General features: G+C 38.3%; 1 protein-coding gene across 3 annotated transcripts in view; it reads right to left on the reverse strand.

Moving 5' to 3' along the window:
* The window catches only part of Umad1 (UBAP1-MVB12-associated (UMA) domain containing 1), a 245066-nt gene that overhangs the window by 201572 nt on the left and 20295 nt on the right, over positions 1-23199 (reverse strand). Inside the window, exon 1 of one of the 3 annotated variants that reach the window (XM_058572164.1) lies at positions 1115-2207. The exons of the other annotated variants lie outside the window; for them this stretch is intronic. The gene's annotated coding sequence lies outside the window, so the exon portion shown is untranslated. Of the gene's footprint in view, positions 1-1114; positions 2208-23199 lie in introns of those variants that run through there. 3 annotated transcript variants of the gene reach the window in all.

Genomic DNA, 23199 nt, shown 5'->3' on the forward strand with positions numbered 1-23199 from the left:
GGAAATCTCAGGAAAATAGGAGGGATGCCAACAGAGTAAATGAAGGGGATTACAGGGGAATGGAGGAAAGGGAAGTTATCAGGGAATGAAACTGCCCAAATTATATTAGTATGTTGTAGGCATGTACAATTATATAAAAATTAATCCCACTGTTATGTATAGTTTTAACACAAAAATAATTTTTTTAAAAGTTAGACTTTTTAGATTGGAAAAAGCAATCACTTTTCAGCTCCAAACACTTAAAAATAAAACTGAGAAGGCCTTTGAAGTAAAAACAGCTGATTAAAACTCAACCTCAGTAAGAATCAAATCAAAGCCATACCTGATATTAAAACTCAGCACAAACTAACATGGCACTCAGTAAATTCTTGTGCTTAGAAGAACCTGGTCCAAGAAAAAGAGACTAAAGGAGTCGTCCCCAACTAGAACCCTAATAGAGCCAAGGAAATATGAGCAGAGGTGGCGGTGGTGGGCGGGGGGGGATGAGAAATACAGGAAATATCAGAACTACATCAAGCAAAAATTGTAGTTCTGGCTATTGTGACGCCTGAAGCTGAATGAAGTCAAATAGAAAAGAAGCCAACAAAATTTTAAGAATTGTACTAAAAAAATAACTATTAGTCTGGATTTAAAAAGGACTATGATGATTGAATATTTAAGACAACCAATAGGTGGCAGTTTTCTATAGACAAGAAGCTACAGAGAAAATTACTCAGCTTCCAAGGAGGGCTTATTCTCCAGTGCTCACTTCAATTGTAACAAGAAGTTGCTAGAAAAAAAAGAACTCCAGGAGGACAGAGCCAATGGGCATGGAAAAGAATGGACATAGAAGTTTCTCCCAAGAAGAATCTTTACATAATTAAGGAACATTCTCCAACCCAAGACAGGGGTTGCCCAAAATTCCTGCCCAGTGGGAACTGTCAAATTGCTATAGCCCTGTGACTGATATATACCTCTGATTCTTCCTTTTTCTGAATGGAATTGTTTTGGGCAATTATCCTTCCTAGTTGCACCACGGTGTCAGAGCATGAGCAGGATATAATGCCTGACACACTGTAGGAACCTAAAATATATCAGAGGTATTTTTAGTCATCCACCCCCTTATCTTATATACCTTAGCCGTTTGGTTCTGAAGTCTTCAGAGCAACAGGTGCCACATCTGAACTAAGGGAAGGTCTTTTTGCACACCACCCAGAGATACTGAGCTTTGAGCTTGATGTTGTGAATGAATGAGGTAATTTCAGAAAATGTTCTTGGGGAGAGTTGAGTGATTATGCCTACAGTAGGAAGAGAGATATGAACACACTGTGAACACAAAAAAGAACCATGGGATCACTAATGCAGTTCATCAGTTCTGGGTTGTTTGTTTAGTTTTTGTTTTGGAGGGTACTGGAGATTGAACCCAAGGGTATTTGACCACTGAGCCATACCTCCAGCCCTATTTTGTATTTTGTTTAGAAACAGGGTCTCACTGAGTTGCTGAGCACCTCGCTTTTGCTGAGGCTGACTTCCAACTCTCTATCCTCCTGCCTCAGCCTTCTGAGCCATTGGGATCACAGGTGTGTGCCATGGCGCCCAGCTCCAGCTCTGTTTCGTGGAGACAAAAATAAGGCAATTTTCTACCTTCCTAGGAATCAGGTGTGGCCACGTGATTTGCTTTGTTCATTGTGCCTCATGCTATTAGAGTGCTGTAACAAGGAATTATACGGACACAGAAGGAGAGGGCCCTTAAAAAATGGTTCCCCTTCTAACATATAAATAACAGTCTTTTGATAGAAGAACATAAATTTCCAATACCTTTGCATATCTGGCCATAAAATAAAAATGGAACAAACATGGAAATCACAAAAATGACTCTGATAAGCTATTCTCCAACCCCAAAAGTTTACATACATTTTGAGAAAAGTCAGAGCAAACTCAGCTGTAGTGCAACAGAGCATCTTGTTTTGTTTTTTTTCATTTTGTGATACTGGCGTTAAGACCTGGGACCTCATGCCTGCTAGGCAAGTGTTCTACCACTGAGCTACACTCCAGCCCAAGAATCTCTTTTTTTCTGGGTGTGGTAGTGCACACCTGTATTCCCAGGTACTCTGATGGCTGAGACAGGAGGATAACAAGTTTAAGACCCTGTCTCAAAATAAAATTTTAAAAAGGGCCGAGGATATAGCTAAGTAGTAGGGCACCTGGAGAGTATGCGCTAGGACATGGATTCAATCCCCAATACTGCAAAAAATAAAAAAATATTTTAAAATATATTTTGTACAGAAGTTATAACTTATGTAATTAAATAAAACAGTTACATTTTTCATGATCTAAAACATCATATTTAAACAAAATGCATTGCAGTAGTTTGTTAGATAGTATGACTGGTAAAGCATAACATTTCAATCTGTCCCTCTAGAACATCAGAACATTATAGAATCCCATACACATTATAGAAGGAGGGATAAGTTAGGTTCTAAATGTGCAGAAATAAGGAAAAGAGATCAGAGACCATGCAAAAGAACTAGAATGACATGAAGATAACTTTGCTACAACATCTGCTGGAAACAGCTGTGAAATTGTTACAGAAGTATTAATCACCCTTCTACCTACCACTCAGACAATCTGACCATGTTCTGAAGACATTTACCTTAACTCTTTTCTCAACTGCAGTTGATTTAAAGATTTTTTTTCCCATGGGAACATGAATTATCTTTATCCCATTGTATTATTTTCATAGCCTAGAAAGCAAATAGTAGTATAAAAATGTAACTCTGGGAGAGGGCAAACAAACATCATTCAAAGATCTTCCCTCTGTGAGTGGTCATCAATCCAGTAGCCAGGTTTAGTTCCTCTTCCTAACTAGTAACTGTAAAGAAAAGGGGGAATAACTATAAATACCTCTGATATATATAGGTTCCTACAATGTATCAGGCACTATATACTAAAATGGCTTATACATGCTACCCTACTTCTTATAATCCTTATAATACTCTACCAGATATGCATAATTATTCAGATTGTGTAAGTGAAAGAATTCAAGTAAACGTAGGTTAAGTATTACTCCATGTTTACATGGCAAGTAAATAGTATGGCTGATTTTTTTTTTTTTTTTAAGACATCTATGTTGCCCAAGCTGACCATGAACTCCTGGGCTCAAGAGATCCTCTTGCCTCAGCGTCGTAGTTAGAACTTTTAAGTGCATACCACCACACCAGCTAGAGCTTAATTATAAATGAAGTCCTTTTGGTACCCAAACTGAATGCTTTCCAACAATAAAGGAACAGAGACAAGAAGCTCTTCAAATTTATATATCAGACTTTCTTTAATATTCCTCAATATTAGTTAAATGCATTTGATTAATTCAACATCTATTAATCCCTAATTCTCTAAGCCTTACCCATTTCTGTCTTATGGAGACATTTATGAATTCCAAAAAATCTATATTCAAGGCTTTGGTTTATATTTTGTAAACATCAGTGCTTAGGCCAGCTACTGATCTAGCAGTTCCGACGCAGCAACAGACATATTTGTGAAGAACAAATAGTAATCTCATCACTCATACATCTGAGACAATTCCTAGCAAAACAGGGTAATTTAAGCATACCATCCTCAAAGTGAAGAAAATCTCTGATAGTCTACTATAAAAGGCCCAACCAAGCACTCTTGCTTCTGAGGTACATGGCCTTGACAGTTGGATGACTTCTACAAAGAGTTCCTAAGCATGCTCTAATCTTGTTCCCTCTTAACAATTTTCAGTACTTTTAAAATTGTCTATAATGAGCAAATTTTACAGTTATAAGCAAGAAGAGATACAAAAATTTGTTCTTAAAAATCCACTATTTGCTAGCAGCAACACTCTTGTATGGCTGAATTAGAACTCAACCAAGAATGCCTCCAAATCTCATACACAGGCCTCCTGGAGTTATTTGGGGTATAAAGAATTCACTTGCCCCAGCCACAGGCTGGGAGAAAATATCTGCAAATCACACATTTGCTCACAAACACATATCTGCAATATATAAAGAACTCTTAAAACTCAATAATGAAGCAAGTCATGGTGGTACATTCCTACACTAGTTACTTGAGAAGCTGAGACAGGAAATCGCAAGTTCAAGGCAATCCTGAGCAACTTAGGAAAACCCTGTCTCAAAATAAAATTTAAAAAGAAAAATAAAAAGGTTGGGGATGTAGCTCAATGATAGAGCACTTGTCTAGCCCTGAGTTCAATCCCCAGTAACAGCACAAAAATAATAACAATGACAGAATAACTCAATAAAAACTGGGCAAAGAGATATAAGCAACAATTTCATCAAGGAAAATATGGTAAACAAACACATGGAAAGGTGCTCAATGTCATTAGTCAATTTAAAAATACAAATTAAAATCTCAATGAAGTATCACTACATACCTAATAGAATTTTTAAAATAAAAAAGCATGTCGTGCTGTTGTGGTTTTGATCTGGACTGTCCCACAAAAGGCTCGTGTGTTGAAAGCATAGTCCTCAATGCAGCAAGGTTCAGAGGTAGGGTTTTTTTTTTTTTTTTTTTTAATTTTTACTGTTGGTTGTTCAAAACATTACATAGTTCTTGATATATCATATTTCACACTTTGATTCAAGTGGGTTATGAACTCCCATTTTTACCCCGTATACATATTGCAGAATACATCAGTTACACATCCATTGATTTACATATTGCCATACTAGTGTCTGTTGTATTCTGCTGCCTTTCCTATCCTCTACTATCCCCCCTCCCCTCCCATCCCCTCTTCTCTCTCTACCCCCTCTACTGTCATTCATTTCTCCCCCTTGTATTATTTTTCCCATTCCCCTCAATTCCTCTTGTATGTAATTTTGTATAACCCTGAGGGTCTCCTTCCATTTCCATGCAATTTCCCTTCTCTCTCCCTTTCCCTCCCACCTCTCATCCCTGTTTAATGTTAATCTTCTTCTCATGCTCTTCACCCTACTCTGTTCTTAGTTACTCGCCTTATATCAAAGAAGACATTTGGCATTTGTTTTTTAGGGATTGGCTAGCTACACTTAGCATAATCTGCTCTAATGCCATCCATTTCCCTGCAAATTCTATGATTTTGTCGTTTTTTAATGCAGAGTAATACTCCATTGTGTATAAATGCCACATTTTTTTATCCATTCGTCTATTGAAGGGCATCTAGGTTGGTTCCACAGTCTTGCTATTGTGAATTGTGCTGCTATGAACATCGATGTAGCAGTGTCCCTGTAGCATGCTCTTTTTAGGTCTTTAGGGAATAGACCGAGAAGGGGAATAGCGGGGTCAAATGGTGGTTCCATTCCCAGCTTTCCAAGAAATCTCCATACTGCTTTCCAAATTGGCCGCACCAATTTGCAGTCCCACCAGCAATGTACAAATGTACCCTTTTCCCCACATCCTCGCCAGCACTTGTTCTTGTTTGACTTCATAATGGCTGCCAATCTTACTGGAGTGCGATGGTATCTTAGGGGGGTTTTGATTTGCATTTCTCTGACTGCTACAGATGGTGAGCATTTTTTCATGTACTTGTTGATTGATTGTATGTCCTCCTCTGAGAAGTGTCTGTTCAGGTCCTTGGCCCATTTGTTGATTGGGTTGTTTGTTATCTTATTGTCTAATTTTTTGAGTTCTTTGTATACTCTGGATATTAGGGCTCTATCTGAAGTGTGAGGAGTAAAGATTTGTTCCCAGGATGTAGGCTCCCTATTTACCTCTCTTATTGTTTCTTTTGCTGAGAAAAAACTTTTTAGTTTGAGTAAGTCCCATTTGTTGATTCTAGTTATTAACTTTTGTGCTCTGGGTGTCCTATTGAGGAATTTGGAGCCCGACCCCACAGTATGTAGATCGTAGCCAACTTTTTCTTCTATCAGACGGCGTGACTCTGATTTGATATCAAGCTCCTTGATCCATTTTGAATTAACTTTTGTGCATGGCGAGAGAAAGGGATTCAGTTTCATTTTGTTGCATATGGATTTCCAGTTTTCCCAGCACCATTTGTTGAAGATGCTATCCTTCCTCCATTGCATGCTTTTAGCCCCTTTATCAAATATAAGATAGTTGTAGTTTTGTGGATTGGTTTCTGTGTCCTCTATTCTGTACCATTGGTCCACCCGCCTGTTTTGGTACCAGTACCATGCTGTTTTTGTTACTATTGCTCTGTAGTATAGTTTGAAGTCTGGTATCGCTATACCGCCTGATTCACACTTCCTGCTTAGCATTGTTTTTGCTATTCTGGGTCTTTTATTTTTCCATATGAATTTCATGATTGCTTTCTCTATTTCTACAAGAAATGCCATTGGGAGTTTGATTGGCATTGCATTAAACCTATAGAGAACTTTTGGTAATATCGCCATTTTGATGATGTTAGTTCTGCCTATCCATGAACAGGGTATATTTTTCCATCTTCTAAGATCTTCTTCTATTTCTCTCTTAAGGCTTCTGTAGTTTTCATTGTATAAGTCTTTCACCTCTTTTGTTAGGTTGATTCCCAAGTATTTTATTTTTTTTTGAAGATATTGTGAATGGAGTGGTTGTCCTCATTTCCATTTCAGAGGATTTGTCGCTGATATACAGGAATGCCTTTGATTTATGCGTGTTGATTTTATATCCTGCCACTTTGCTGAATTCATTTATTAGCTCTAATAGTTTCTTTGTAGACCCTTTAGGGTCTGCTAGGTATAGAATCATGTCAACTGCAAATAGTGATAATTTAAGTTCTTCTTTTCCTATTTTTATGCCTTTAATTTCTTTCATCTGTCTAATTGCTCTGGCCAGTGTTTCGAGAACTATGTTGAACAGAAGTGGTGAGAGAGGGCATCCCTGTCTTGTTCCAGATTTTAGAGGGAATGCCTTCAATTTTTCTCCATTCAGAATGATGCTTGTCTGAGGCTTAGCATAGATTGCTTTTACAATATTGAGGTATGTTCCTGTTATCCCTAGTTTTTCTAGAGTTTTGAACATAAAGGGATGCTGTAATTTGTCGAATGCTTTTTCCGCATCTATCGAGATGATCATATGGTTCTTGTTTTTAAGTCTATTGATGTGGTGAATAACATTTATTGATTTCCATATATTGAACCAGCCTTGCATCCCAGGGATGAATCCTACTTGATCATGGTGCACAATTTTTTTGACATGTTTTTGTATCCGATTCGCCAGAATTTTATTGAGGATTTTTGCATCTAGGTTCATTAGAGATATTGGTCTGTAGTTTTCTTTCTTTGAAGTGTCTTTGTCTGGTTTAGGAATCAGGGGGATGTTGGCCTCGTAGAATGAATTTGGAAGTTCTCCCTCTTTTTCTATTTCCTGAAATAGCTTGAAAAGTATTGGTATTAGTTACTCTTTAAAGGTTTTGTAAAACTCTGCTGTATACCCATCCGGTCCTGGGCTTTTCTTAGTTGGTAGTCTTTTGATGGTTTCTTCTATTTCCTCAATTGATATTGGTCTGTTTAGGTTGTCTATATCCTCCTGACTCAATCTGGGCAGATCATATGACTTAAGAAATTTATCGATGCCTTCACTATCTTCTAATTTATTGGAGTATAAGGATTCAAAATACTTTTTGATTATCTTCTGTATTTCTGAAGTGTCTATTGTGATATTGCCTTTTTCATCCCGTATGCTAGTAATTTGAGTTCTCTCTCTTCTTCTCTTCGCTAGCATGGCTAAGGGTCTGTCGATTTTGTTTATTTTTTCAAAGAACCAACTTTTAGTTTTGTCAATTTTTTCAATTGTTTCTTTTGTTTCAATTTCATTAATTTCAGCTCTGATTTTAATTATTTCTTGCCTTCTACTTCTTTTGCTGTTGTTTTGCTCTTCTTTTTCTAGGATTTTGAGATGAAGTATGAGATCATTTATTTGTTGGATTTTTCTTTTTAAGGAATGAACTCCAAGCAATGAATTTTCCTCTTAGAACTGCTTTCAATGTGTCCCATAGATTCCGATATGTTGTATCTGTGTTTTCATTTATCTCTAAGAATTTTTTAATTTCCTCCTTGATGTCTTCTATAACCCATTGATCATTCAGTAACCTATTGTTCATTCTCAAAGTGATGCATGATTTTTTCCTTCCTTCTTTTATCGTTGATTTTCAGTTTCATTCTATTATGATCAGATAAGATGCATGGTATTATCTCTACTCCTTTATATTGTCTAAGAGTTGCCCTGTGACATAATATATGATCTATTTTTGAGAAGGATCCATGTGCTGCTAAGAAAAAAGTGTAACTGCTTGATGTTGGTTGGTATATTCTATATATGTCAATTAAGTCTAGGTTATTAATTGTGTTATTGAGTTCTATAGTTTCCTTATTCAACTTTTGTTTGGAAGATCTGTCCAGTGGTGAGAGAGATGTGTTGAAGTCTCACATGATTATTTTATGGTGGTCTATTAGACTCTTGAACTTGAGAAGAGTTTGTTTGATGAACATAGCTGCACCATTGTTTGGGGCATATATATTTATGATTGTTATGTCTTGTTGGTGTATGGTTCCCTTGAGCAGTATGTAGTGTCCCTCTTTATCGCTTTTGATTAACTTTGGCTTGAAATCTGTTTTATTTGATATGAGTATGGACACTCCTGCTTGTTTACGAAGTCAATATGAGTGATATGATTTTTCCCAACCTTTCACCTTCAGTCTATGTATGTCTTTTCCTATCAAATGCGTCTCCTGTAGGCAGCATATTGTTGGGTCTTGTTTTGTGATCCATTCTACTAGCCTGTGTCTCTTAATTGGTGAGTTTAAGCCATTAACATTTAGGGTTATTATTGAGATACGGGTTGTTCTTCTAGCCATATTTGTTTATTTCTGTTACTAAACATGGTTTGTTTTCCTCTTTGATTATTTTCCCCCCTTTACAGTCCTACCTCCCACTGTTGGTTTTCATTGTTATTTTCCATTTCCTCTTCCTGTAATGTTTTGCCGAGGATGTTTTGATGAGATGGTTTCCTAGCTGCAAATTCTTTTAACTTTTGTTGATCGTGGAAGGTTTTAATTTCATCTTCCATCCTGAAGCTTAATTTCACTGGATACACAATTCTTGGTTGGAACCCCTTTTCTTTCAGTGTTTGAAATATGTTATTCCAGGATCTTCTAGCTTTCAGAGTCTGTGTTGAAAGATCAGCTGTTATCCTGATTGGTTTACCCCTAAATGTAATCTGCTTCCTTTCTCTTGTAGCTTTTAAAATTCTCTCCTTATTCTGTATGTTGGGCATCTTCATTATAATGTGTCTAGCTGTGGATCTCTTATGGTTTTGCACATTCGGCATCCTGTAGGCTTCTAGGATATGGGATTCTGTCTCATTCTTCAAGTCTGGGAAGTTTTCTCGTATTATTTCATGGAATAAATTGCTCATTCCTTTGGTATGGAGTTCTATACTTTCCTGTATCCCAATGACTCTTAAGTTTGGTCTCTTTATTTTATCCCATATTTCTTGGATGTTCTGCTCATGGTTTCTTAACAGTCTTGCTGAGCTGTCTATGTTCTTTTCAAGTTGAAATACTTTGTCTTCATTGTCTGATGTTCTATCTTCTAAGTGTTCTACACTGCTGGTAGTATTCTCAATTGAGTTTTTAAGTTGGTTTATTGCTTCCTGCATTTCTAGCATTTCTGTTTGTTTGTTTTTTTATAACCTCTATCTCCCTATATAGTTGATCCTTTGCTTCCTGGATTTGTTTGTGTAATTCATTGTCGAAGTGATCTTTCATTGTCTGATTTTGCTGTCTAATGTCTTCCTTGAGACTCCAGATCATCTGAAGCATGTATATCCTGAATTCTTTATCTGACATTCCATCTGCTGCAGCTGTTACCTCTTCTAAAGTTGAGTTGACCTGCATTGCTTGTGGTCCTTTCTTTCCTTGTCTTTTCATACTGCTTGCATTTCTTTCTGCTTGGTGAAACTGTTGTGTTTTTGAAAATTTCTTCCCCCTATATATTTATATTGCTCTTGTATAGTTGAAAAATCTCCCTTGCAGGGTTGGACGGCAGTCTGCCTACGTTGCAGGTGCGGGCGGCGGCTCTGCTCTGCACCTCCTCCAATAGGTGTGACGTTTCTACCACGCCTGCGGACCCCTGGGTCTGTTCTGCGGGCTGGTCGCAGGTCTGCCTACCTTGCAGGCGCGGGCGGCGGCTCTGCTCTGCCCCTACTCCAATTGGGGTGATGTGACTACCACGCCGGCAGGCCGCTGGGCCTGTCCCGGGCACAGGCGAAAGCTCTGCTCTGCCCCTACTCCAATTGGGGTGACGTGTGTACCACGCTGGCAGGCCACCGGGTCTGATCCGCCGGTCGGTTGCAGGTCTCCTACCTTGCAGGCGCAGGCGGCGGCTCTGCTCTGCCCCTCCTCCAATTGGTGTGACTTGTCTACCACACCCTGGGACCCCTGGGCCTGTTCTGCCAGTCGGTCGCAGGTCTGCCTATCTTGCAGGCACGGGCGGCGGTTCTGCTCTGCCTTACTCCAATTGGGGTGACGTGTCTACCACGCCGGCGGGTCGCTGGGCTTGTACCAAGCGCAGGAGGCGGCTCTGCTCTGCCCCTACTCCAATTTGGGTGACCTGACTACCACGCCGGCGGGCCGCTGGGCCTGTTCCGGGTGCGGGCGGCAGCTCTGCTCTGCCCCTACTCCAATTGGGGTGATGTGTCTACCATGCCGGCAGGCCACTGGGCCTGTTCCGCCGGTCGGTCGCAGGTCTTCCTACCTTGCGGGCGTGGGTGGCGGCTCTGCTCAGCCCCTACTCCAATTGGGGTGTCGTGACTACCACGCCGGCAGGTCACTGGGCCTGTTCTGGGCGCGGGTGGTGTCTCTGCTCTGCCCCTACTCCAATTGGGGTAACATGTGTACCACGCCGGCAGGCCGCTGGGCATGATCCGCCGGTCGTTTGCAGGTTTGCCTACCTTGCAGGCACGTGGCGTCTCTGCTCTGCCCCTCCTCCAATTGGTGTGACGTGTCTACCACACCCACGGACCGCTGGGCCTGTTCTACTGGTCGGTCGCAGGTCTGCCTACCTTGAGGGCTGCGGGTGGCGGCTCTGGTCTGCCCCTACTCCAATTGGGGTGACGTGACTACCACGCCGGCGGGCCGCTGGGCCTGTCCCGGGTGCGGGCGAAGGCTCTGCTCTGCCCCTACTCCAATTGGGGTGACGTGTCTACCACGCTGGCCAACCGCTGGGCCTGTTCCGCCCGTCGGTCGCAGGTCTACCTACCTTGCGGGCACGGGCGGCGGCTCTGCTCTGCCCCTACTCCAAATGGGGTGACATGTCTGCCGCGCCGGCAGGCCACTGGGCCTGTTCCGCTGGTCGGTCGTAGGTCTGCCTACCTTGCGGGCGTGGGTGGCGGCTCTGCTCTGCCCCTACTCCAATTGGGGTGACGTGACTACCACGCCGGCGGGCCGCTGGGCCTGTTCCGGGCGCGGGCGAAGGCTCTGCTCTGCCCCTACTCCAACTGGGGTGACGTGACTGCCACGCCGGCGGGCCGCTGGGCCTGTTCCGGGCACAGGTGGCAGCTCTGGTCCGCCCCTCTGGCATGATGACAAAGTGAGAGAGACTCGGGTGTTTGTGACTCACTTTCTTTACCAGGAGACCAACTGTTTCTGTCGCTGCTGGTATCGATGAAGTTCTCTCCTCCGCCGCTTTCTGATGACATCAGATCTCTGCCATGTTGGTATCCCATGCGAATGGCAGCATTTCGTTCCCTTTGCCAGGTGACCAAAGCAACGGGTGAGTCCTGACCGGCCCTCACAAGCCCCGTCTCAATCCTGTTGCCACTGCCTATGAAGGCTCGGTTGGTATTTACCTCCACAGTATTCAGCGGGACCCGGACCGAGAAGCAGTTTCCGCGGCTTCTTTAGCCCTGGGCCAGAGCTGTTCCAGGAGCCAGAATTCGGCCGCTCCGGGCTCGGTGTATGTACTGATAGGAGCAGGCTCCAAGAAGCAGTTTCCATGGGTTCTTTAGCACTGAGCCTGAGTAATTTGTCTGCAAGACGCAGGCGAATGGCAACCTGAAATTACCTGTTCTATGGCTGAATGAGCTGCGATCAGTCGAAAACAGGGATGGTGATGTCAGCTCTCCAAGATGGTGGCCGCTGGCTTCCTCTGTGGTCTGACCGGTGTGGAGAACCGAATTGGACCGCTTCCTTCCCCCGTCTCAAATCCAGAATTCAGCACTGAGCACGGTGATTGCACAGCTGGCAGAAGCCCGCAGAATCCGCAGCGCTGTATCTTTGCGTTGCTATCTCGTCGTTTCCCAGCGCGCGCTACAGACTCTAGCCGCGGGGCGATTTGCTGAATAAGCTGCGTGACCCTCCGTGCGGACAAATCTCTCACGTTTGAGCCCCCGTAGCTAATCCTCGTGCGATGGAAATCCTTCCTCTAGGTTTTGGAGCACCCCAATTTTGCTGGAAATTCCTAACAAGATAGCTTTTAGCCATTCTAACTCGTCATTCTCCCGCACAGTGACGCGGTACACGGGGGTGATGCTCTCCCTTCGCCACCATCTTCCCGAGAAAAAAAACCAGAGGTAGGGTTTTGATTTGATCAGGAGGGTTCTGACCTCATCAGTGAAAATTAATCCACTGATGGCTAAGTGGAGAAAGCAGGGGATGGGCCCTGAAAGGATTTATCTTCTCCCCCAGCAACCCAACCCCTTCTTCCTGGATGCCTAAGCTGAGCAGCTTTGTTCTGTCATGCCTTTCTGCCATGATGTTTTGCCTCACCTCAGGTCCACAGACATGGTGCTAACTATGGACTGAAACCATCAGTCAAAATGAATCTTTCTTCCTCTAAGTTCTTCTTGTCATTTTAGAAACAGCAATAAAAAGCTAACATACATGACAAGTGTTAGTGAAGATGTAGAACAACCAGAACTTCTGTACATTGGTGGCACCAGTGTACAACCACTCTGAACAACAGTTTGGTAGTTTCTTAAAAACATAAACATATAACTACCAAATTACTTGGTCCCTCTACTTCTAGGTATTTACTTAAGAAAAGGAAAGCATATGCCTACCCTAACACAAAAGTCATGATATCTTGTTTGTAATAGTCACCCAAATGTTCAACAATAAGTAGACAGATAAACAAACTATGGCATATTCATAATACTATTCAGCAATAAGAGAATGAAGTACTAATATATGCTGCAACTTGTATGAATCTAAAAAAAAATAGGTTAAGTAAAAGAAGTCAAAATAAGAGTTCATACTGTATGATTTCATTCATATAAAGTTCTAGATTATGCAAACTAATGTATAGTGAAAGTAACAAAGTGACAGTGGTTGCCCCAGGAGGAGTAGCGATACCATAAAAAAAGAACAAGAGAAAGGAATTTCAAAGAAATACATGGAAACTACTGGGGGTAATGGATATATTTATCATTCTTTTAGTTTCAGCAGTGTAAAAATGTGTAAAAACTCATCAAATTGTACACTTTCATCATGTTATTTACTGATAAACCTAATAAAGCTATTAAAATTCATCATCAACATATTTAGATGTTTTAGTTCACAGATATTCAGAAAATTGTCTCAAATTTCTTAAGCCCTTTGTGTTACAGATAAGTCTTTGTACAATGAAACAAAACGCTTGTTTTCCCCTATGTATTCAAACTGAATCAAAAGGGCAATGCATTTACTTTTAAATGGCATGCACACTGCTTATATAGGGGCTTGTCTGACTACTGAACAGGACAGATCTTATTGCTCTGGGGGAAGAGGTGGGCATGGTAGAGCACATAATATGTTCTTTTTCAACAAAGTACATGTATAAAGACATGAATTGGCGTGAACATACTTTATATATAAAGATATGAAAAACTGTGCTCTAAATGTGTAATAAGAATTGTAATGCATTCCACTGTCGTTTTTTTAAATTTTATTTAAAAAAATAAAATCAGTTAAAAAAAATGTTCTTTTTCACTATTATTCCAAGGCTTCCTTTTTAATTAATATTATCCATTACAAAAAATAATAAGGCAACACAATTTTCTATTTTGATTATCTTTTTAATTTTACCTGAACACTAGTTAATGTAAATATATCAAAAGAAGTGAAATTCCTATGTGCTTGATAAATACCAGATACCCCAGAGATAATACATGTATATGTATATACACACATACACAGTTTTATCTACAGATTTGTGCCAATATTCAATAAATATGTAAATTTTATACTGCTAAAATATTTAAATCCTGAACAATGTTTAATAGACTGAAATGCATGAACATGCAAATAGAATACAAATTTAGATAAAAGTTTACTAAGTCCTCCTGACAGATACTCTGGTCCATGCTTTTCGTAGCTTAACCTTAAAGACAAGAATACATGACATTGGGGCTGGGGATGTGGCTCAAGTGGTAGCACGCTCGCCTGGCATGCGTGCGGCCCGGGTTCGATCCTCAGCACCACATACAAAGATGTTGTGTCCGCCGAAAACTAAAAAATAAATATTAAAAAATTCTCTCTCTCTTTCAAAAAAAAAAAAAAAAAAAAAGAATACATGACATAAACCAGAACAAAACATTTCAGAAACATCAGTGAGAACTAGAAAAGCCCTAGTAGGATTTTAACTCATGAAGATTTAACTGATGAGTAGGATTTAACTGATGAGTTGGGTGTAAATAAAAATGAAGGAGAAAAGGAAGGCCTTTCCTGTAAAAAGGAACAATATGAATAGGCACAGTGTGTTTGAGTTCAGCGAAGGGAGTAACTTCACCAGAGTCAAGGAACTACAGAGATATGCATTAGAAATCAAAACTGCAAAAGGAGGATATACACAAGTTATTAAGGGTTAAAAATCAAGAAAATGTTAGATTATTCAGAGCAGCATATCAGGATTGGTTGAATACTATTGTGTAGTATAAGGTGTTAGGCAAAGAAATAAATTTAAAACAAAATTCTTAGTGATTGACTAAGGGGAGCAGAATATCAAGCAGTTAGAAAGTCAGAAAAGGAAAGGGACTGGATTAAGACAGGATAAGTCTCAATGAAAAAAGTGAATATATAAAAAGAAATTATGAAGAATATGGCCCAGTGACTCACTTCTACAAAATACAAATGGAAAAGATCTAGTAAAGGATGGTTAATTTTCAAGTCTATGGGACTAATGAAACTGATATGAATAAGGAAAGGAAATAAGTTTATTTTAAGAAAAAAAATTGCATTTCAATCCGATTTTTCAACACAAACTGGAAATCCAACTACTATATTAAAAATCCCATTTTTAGATAAGAGCAACAAATCCACAAATTTTTTAAAATACTGTGCAGATTGAAAATATCCTATTGAAACTGGATTTGGATTCAGATAGCAAAGTTTTAAACATAGGCTAGGAATTTTTTTTTTTTTTTTTTTTTTTTTGGTGGTGCTGGGGATTGAACCCAGGGTCTTGTACATATGGGGCAATTACTCTACCAACTGAGCTATATCCTCAGCCCTAGGATAGGAGTTTTTAATAGCTTAAATCTAACAAGGATATTTCCCATAAGAAAAAATAATGAAAATTTTAGCTTTCTCTTCCTGGTCCTTTCCACTTGTACTTGTTTTGGCTATTTTATAATTCTATAATGACAGGAAATAATTTGTTGATAACAGATAGTCATACAAATACTTTCTGGTAGAATGCATTAATTATCAGCCTTGGGATACTTATTTGGCATCCATTTATAAATTCAACATTTCTTATTTGACCACAGATGTGTGATACTTTCAGCTTTTTATTATTTTTGGGTGTGTGTGTGTGTTTTGTTTTGTTTTTTGTTTTTTGGCCAGTAAAATTGCTGTATAAAGGAATAAGAAAATTTTCCATTGTTTATAGCTTTCTTCTATTCTAGTTTGATCCAGGGATATATTGAATGTAGAAGAATGGGCAGAGTACATGGTCTTGAATCATCCATGACAAGACTAACATTACTCTCAAGAAATATTTTAGTAATAATTTTGCAGCTGTAGGTTATTCTCTCTGAAAACAACTTGAAATCCAGCTAATCTGTGTGGGGGATGAAAGAACATATCCACCAAAAGTAAAAAAGAACTCTAAGTCACATGCCTAATATTCAGTCATCTCACTTACATGTAGAGTAGAAAATAGTTTTAGTCTTATACATTTAATAAAAGTCTTTCATTGAGATTTATAATATGAATTTAGATTTTTTTCTTACAATGTTTATATACATTTTTAGACCCACACCTTATCTCCATATAAACATTCCTGTAGAGTCATAAACCTCTGAAAATATCACTTCCCTTAACTATTCTCAAAAGAGAATAATAAGTAACAAGGGTCTTGCCGGAGATCTGCTAACTTTTACATTAGAGAATACCAGAATATTAAAGAAAAAACAGATTATATGGATTAAGTTGTTTGGAGAACATTTCAGAGAAAAGACTTTAACCTTGGGATATCAGCCTTGGGATACTTATTTGACATCCATTTATAAGTTCAACATTTCTTATCTGACCACAAATGTGATTTGACCACTATTTTAAAAATATTTGAATTGAACAAGTTCTTTTCTAACAGTAGAAAACTTCTCACTACAAAATTTTAGTAGTAACCAGTTGTAGCTAAGTACAGTGACACATGCCTACAATCCCAGCAACCCAGGAAGCTGAGACAGAAGGAATGCAAATTCAAGGCAACTTAGTTATGACCTAAGCAACTTAGCAAAACCTTTTTTTTTTTCTTTTAAATAGTAACTTAATTTTTTAATATAACTATTTACTTATATTTTTATGTGGTACTGAGGATCAACCCCAGTGCCTCACATGTACTAGACAAATGCTCCACTACTGCCCAGCCCACACAAGACCCTGTATTTAAAAAAAAAAAAAAAAAAGAGCTGGGAATATGACTCAGTATAAGCACCCCTGGGCTCAATCCCCAGTGTCCCCCCCCCTTCCCAATAAGTCAGTTGTAACAGCTTATTCCCTCCTTAATTAATGAGTTCAGTAAAGTGACATATTTTATATTCATGAGACATTATTTTATCTTCTTTCAAAATTTATCTTTTAGTATCAGTTAAACTACCTCAGATTATCCAAAGATGCTTCCCAATTTTCCATTCCACTTGCATTTTATTTTTGTAGATTTTTTGATATGGAATAATGGGGAAAAGATAAAGGAAAGACATTTAAAATGATGTCACAAAAGAGCGTCATAAAACAGAAAATCAAGTCATTGAAGTACTAACATAATTTTATTTCTAATCTGATTTGGACAATGATCAAATAAATTAAAATAAACAAAAAATTGAACCTAGATGGTTTTTGTTTCTCAAATTGCAAATCCCTCCCAACTATACAGTGGAAGTAAACTCTATTTCTACTCTACTTCCTCTACTTTCTCTGGTCAAAAGCAGATTTTGGTTTTTTTTTTTTTTTTTTGGAGGGGGGCATGGGTAAGTCAAAACCAGATCTGAGAACACCGTATATTTTAAGTAATGTTTTATAAATTTTGCTTTTGGATGCATTTTCTGTGTTATGATATAAAATGTTTTTCTCATTTGGGTTGCAGGTAAAAAGACTTCAAAGCCATTGATTATTCTTGAGCACTCAGATAGTGCCTCAACATTTTTTGCAAAGATGTGTATGTCCATGCACTTCTTAAGTTAATATCTAAAACTTTCCACTGAAAACTATAAAGGATAGTTTATAGCATATTGTAAAATAGTTTATATATTGAAACAAAGCCACTATATTATTATTTTAAATGCATCTAGTGCAGTGAAAGATAAATACTGCAACATTTTAATACCCACCATCAACCACTTAAAAAATATTTGAATTGAACAAGTTCTTTTCTAACAGTAGAAAATTTCTCACTGTTCTTTCTTTCTCTTGAATTCTTATTTCTACTCCACTTCCTCTAGAGTAGCTTGAAAATACTTTCAGAACACACTAGTGCAGCTTCTACAATATATACATACAGATGAATACAAGCTGCTGGTGCCAACCTCACTTTAAAAAAAAAGTTTCATATATTTATTATAGAACCAACCTATTAGTGCAAATAATAGAAAAAGAGAAATCAGACTATCAATTAAACATGCCCAGCTGTCCAGCAGTGACATTTTCAGATTGATAAGGTATGACAGTGACCTCGATACAGAATATTTGTGCCATCTTATGTGCAACTCCTTATAAATCCAGCTTGGTTCTTCATAGTCTCCTCTTAGGATTTGTGCTTGATATTATTACCAATATTCATCAGAATACAATGGAAAATGGGACAATTTTGCCTTTTTTTTTCCCCTTGGCCAGGAATGACTTGATTCTGAAAGTCTTTTGAGAAAGCAAGGCAAGGAATGGAATGGCATCAACCTCACTTTTAGGAGAGTCTGTGCTGGAATTTAACACTCCTACCCTTTTGTCATCTAAACAGAAAGAGACTTCATGTGCACATATAACAACTATTAAAAATGGAAGATATGTGATTTAATTAAACTTACTTCTCTAATATGACCTTATGGATGGTTTTAATCAACTGAGAACACATCACATTTTTTAGCCAAAACAGAACATCTAAAATACTTGGAAAGTTGGAATCTTGAACTACAAATTGATCGCAGAGCATCAGGCAAGAGCAAACTTTAGAAGAGTGCAAAGGAGCTATAGAGAATTTCACAGTGATTATATTTTCAGAGGCCAAACTGGAACTTGTTTTTTAATCTTACAATTTTTATGTGTGTGCATGATCCTCATAGTTTAAATTCTTTTCTTCTTTTACTTTATATTAAATTGAAGGCAGGAAAAGTTTTTCATAAATGGGAAATGTGGATTTCAAACATGAATTCCTTAACTATAAGAAATCCTAGAATAGTACTGGAAGAAGAGGTCAGTTTACTTTCTTGCCACAACTGAGACTTCTAACAGTTGATTTTATCTCCCATGTACAACAACCCAGGGGCTTCATTTACTATCTCAACAGCTAGCTACTTAGCATTATTATGTAAAATATCTACCTGTAGGAGCTGTCTGGAATCAATGCTGTCGCTATAATAGTAAATATTATTACCAATGGAAAGCAAGATATTATATGTAACTTTCTGAAATACTGACTGTAGCAGAATTGTTTCCTATAGTCATATGATAAAGCTGCCTTGCAAAGCCACAAATCGGCCCAATAAATCTTCGGACCTCTTTGTCTTTTTTTTTTAATTTTTTTTTTATTGGTTGTTCAAAACATTACAAAGCTCTTGACATATCATATTTCATACATTAGATTCAAGTGGGTTATGAACTCCCATTTTTACCCCAAATACAGATTGCAGAATCACATCGGTTACACATCCACATTTTTACATAATGCCATATTAGTAACTGTTATATTCTGCTACCTTTCCTATCCTCTACTATCCCCCCTCCCCTCCCCTCCCATCTTCTCTCTCTACCCCATCTACTGTAATTCATTTCTCTCCTTGTTTTTTTTCCCATTCCCCTCACAACCTCTTATATGTAATTTTGTATAACAATGAGGGTCTCCTTCCATTTCCATGCAATTTCCCTTTTCTCTCCCTTTCCCTCCCACGTCATGTCTCTGTTTAATGTTAATCTTTTCCTCCTGCTCTTCCTCCCTGCTCTGTTCTTAGTTGCTCTCATTATATCAAAGAAGACATTTGGCATTTGTTTTTTAGGGATTGGCTACCTTCACTTAGCATAATCTGCTCTAATGCCATCCATTTCCCTGCAGATGCCCTTCAATAGATGAATGGATAAAAAAAATGTGGCATTTATACACAATGGAGTATTACTCTGCACTAAAAAATGACAAAATCATGGAACTTCGGAACTCTTTGATCCTTATTTCCATCACTGAATATAGATGGTCTCAGTAAGGCAAAAATTTCATCAAATGATTTTATTCTCCTGTATTTCTCTATAAATAAATATGAACCCCAAATTATCTACTAGAGAATTACAAGGGAAGTTTTTATTTTATTGTTGTTCATAGATTTGGGAATTTTTAATAAACTATCCTGTTATTTTCAGGGTCAATAAAGATACCTGACAGTGACAGGGAAAAAAGAACCAAAAACTGTCTTCCTTTATTGTCTCTCATTCATAATATTTAAAAAACTGAAAATAATAATAAACTCCCACCCTCATTATACTAATTTAGGGGCAAAAACAACCCCCACAACTTTGGACCAAGGTTTCTCAATCTTTTTACTCAGAACCAGTAAATTCTTCTTTGGGGTGGAGGCAGTCCTGTGCACTGTAAAACATTTAACAGCATTCCTGGCCTCTAAATGTTCTCTGCCCAAGGTGGAGCAACCAAAAATGTCTTCAGATATTGTCAAATGTCCCAAAGGAAAAAACTTGAGAGCCCAGGCATTAGAGGAAATGGACTTCTTCAGTATAAATCATTGAGCAATAATCTCTGGGTAAAGAAATTCTCTAGGCCTGGAAGTGTCAGACTTCACCTATGGACTCCCCGAACACTGCCCTTTTCTTCTCTGTGAATACTAACATTGAGCAATATAGACAGGCTGTAACCTACTCCTCTGTGTGTATGTGAAACTGCCGAGTATGTGATGCATTTTAGTCTGAAATACCTTAATTTCAAGAGATTTTAATATAAAACTTTCCCTCTTTTTAATACTATATGTTATGGTTTAGATATTAGGTGTTCCCCAAATGTACACGTGTGAGACAGTGCAAGAACATTCAGAGGTGAAACGATTGGGTTATAAGAGCCTTAATTCAATCAGTGAATTAATACCCTGAAGGGGATTAACCGAGTGGTAACTGAAGGTAGGCAGAGTGTGACTGGAGGAGGTGGGTCACTGAGGGTATGCCCTTGGAATATATATTTTATACCAAGCAAGTGGAGTCTCTCTCTGCTTCCTGGTGTGATACCCTGAGCCACTTCCCTCCATTACACTCTTAGGCCATGATGCTCTTTGGGCCTTGCAGAATGAAGTCTCTCTATGGACTGAGACCTCTGAAACTGTGAGCCCTCTTTAAAATTGTTCTTGTCAGTCTTTTAGTCACAGCAGAAAAAAACCTGACTAAAACACTGTACATGTGAAAATAACAGATTTATTTTTCTACAAATGATGCTAAATATTGGAGGATAGAAATTTTGATGCCTTCTGAGAAATTATAAAACAAAAAAATCACACTTACAGTTTATCACTTGGTTCTCAAATCATTCACCAGAAGATAATTTATGACCTTTAGTGTCATGCTGATTCTTCTAAATTAATGATACAATGATACATTTTTGTGTGTCATAAAAGTTACAAACATCAGTTGTATATAACTATTAACAAGTCATTTAGCTGGGCAAAGACGATTAGGTATAACTCTAGCTACTTTATTCAATGTTGCAATCCTGAGATGAAACCATATCCTTAAAAAAAGACTTCTGACCACTCAAAAAGTATTTCCCGCATAAAACGAAATATGAGTTGAATCATTTCAATAATGTCCTTCTAATAATGTCCCTTAATGATAATATCCTCTTAATAATAATGTCCTCCTAAGAAAGAATGTACTCATCTTGTACAGACCTCTATACTACAAAGGAACCTAGAATGAATAGAGAAAGAAATATTATTCAGTGTGAGTCTTTAAAATGTTCTGCTCACTTTAATAGTTTTACTACAAAAGAGGAACCAACTCAACTTTCAAAACACTCCAGGGGCTGGGGTTATAGCTCAGCGGCAGAGCACACTTGCTTAGCATGTGTGAGATACTGGGTTCCGTCCTCAGAACCACATTAAAAATAAATTAATTAAATAAAGTTATTATGTTCATTTACAACAACAACAAAAAAACTTCAAAAATTTCCCACTAAAATCCTGCATCATTTGACTTTCACACAGCCTTACTGCATCATCAAAAGTCTTTACTTTCTCCCAACAAAGAAAACAAATTTTACATTCAGTCATTTATTTATTCACTTTTTTATTCATTTAACTAATATTATTTTGAGGGCCAAACACTGGCCAGGCACTGTTTTCAGCCCATGGAGAAACAAAACCAAAGGTACTTTCTCCAAATTCAAGGAACTGCTGCTGCCTTTTGTCCTACTTCTCTACCACCTATCATAGTGCTAATGGGCATAACACAAGTTGGTGAGTTCTGCATAAAACCAGTATCAGTCATATTAGTGATAACAAGTTATTAACAATCTAATCTAATCAGGAAGTATTATAGTTCTCTCTCAATTTGCTTTAAATTCCTGAATAAACAAGAGTGCTGCCTGTTTTGCCTCCCAATTTTTCATCAAAATGCATGTAAAGAAATACAAAAACTAACAACAGTTATCAACCAAAAATAACAGATCATATGCTACAGTATGAGTCAATTTCCTACAGCACATGATCAATGGAGACTGACCAAAAAAATAAATTGACTAATTTCTGTACTCTACCAAATGCTACAGCTAAAATTCTATCCAAAGAATGAATAAATGACCAAGTGAGCACACAAACAAACTAAAGCAGGAGAATGAACAAAGCATTTCATCCATTCTCACTTCCTGAGCTTAATTCTAAAATATACTAGCTTTAACCACCAGTTGTTGGACATCATGCTGCACAGAAACTTTCTCCAAAATCTGACAGAACTAGTTTTCCTCCCTTCCTCCTATCCCTTCCCCATGAGATCTTATTCCACCTCCATTCAGAGACCATAACTTTTGGTCTAGACAGGCAAGAGGAAGGAATGAGGAAGAAAATGGTTTGTAACTGCCTGAGGAAGACTGTGTAAAACAAAATCCAAGAAAGGAAAAGTTACGTGAGCAGAGCACAAGGAGAAGGTCTACTTTCAAGTTCAAAGAATTGCAAACCAATCCTAATTCTCCAACTCACTCAGAGACCTTTTACAGTCTGAGCCACACAAGGCCAATCATGGCCCAGCAGAGCTACACATGTTGAATGCCTATTAGTCACTAGGAATTGGGTGAAACTAATGAAATATGTACATGCATCTGACTTTCTAGGACTAGACAAAGAAACAAGCAGCTGCCAGCAATAAAAAGTTAAGTGAAGGAAACTAAAGTTACCCTACCCATCCAGTCTCTCCCTCAGTAAGAAACAACCATATTGAGATCAACATAAGGGAGAATATGAACCAAAGACTATGAGGAAGAATATCTTTCTGATGTCATTTTCCATAGAACATTGAAAATGTAGAAAACATCTTATTAAACCTCAAATGGCTTTATGAGGACGTGATCTCTTACATTCAGGCTGCTGAGTAT

This window comes from Marmota monax, unplaced genomic scaffold (genome assembly GCF_021218885.2).
Source record: "Marmota monax isolate L192 unplaced genomic scaffold, Marmota_monax_Labrador192_F-V1.1 WCK01_AAM20220418_F8-fsc00144, whole genome shotgun sequence".
Taxonomy (NCBI): domain Eukaryota; kingdom Metazoa; phylum Chordata; class Mammalia; order Rodentia; family Sciuridae; genus Marmota; species Marmota monax.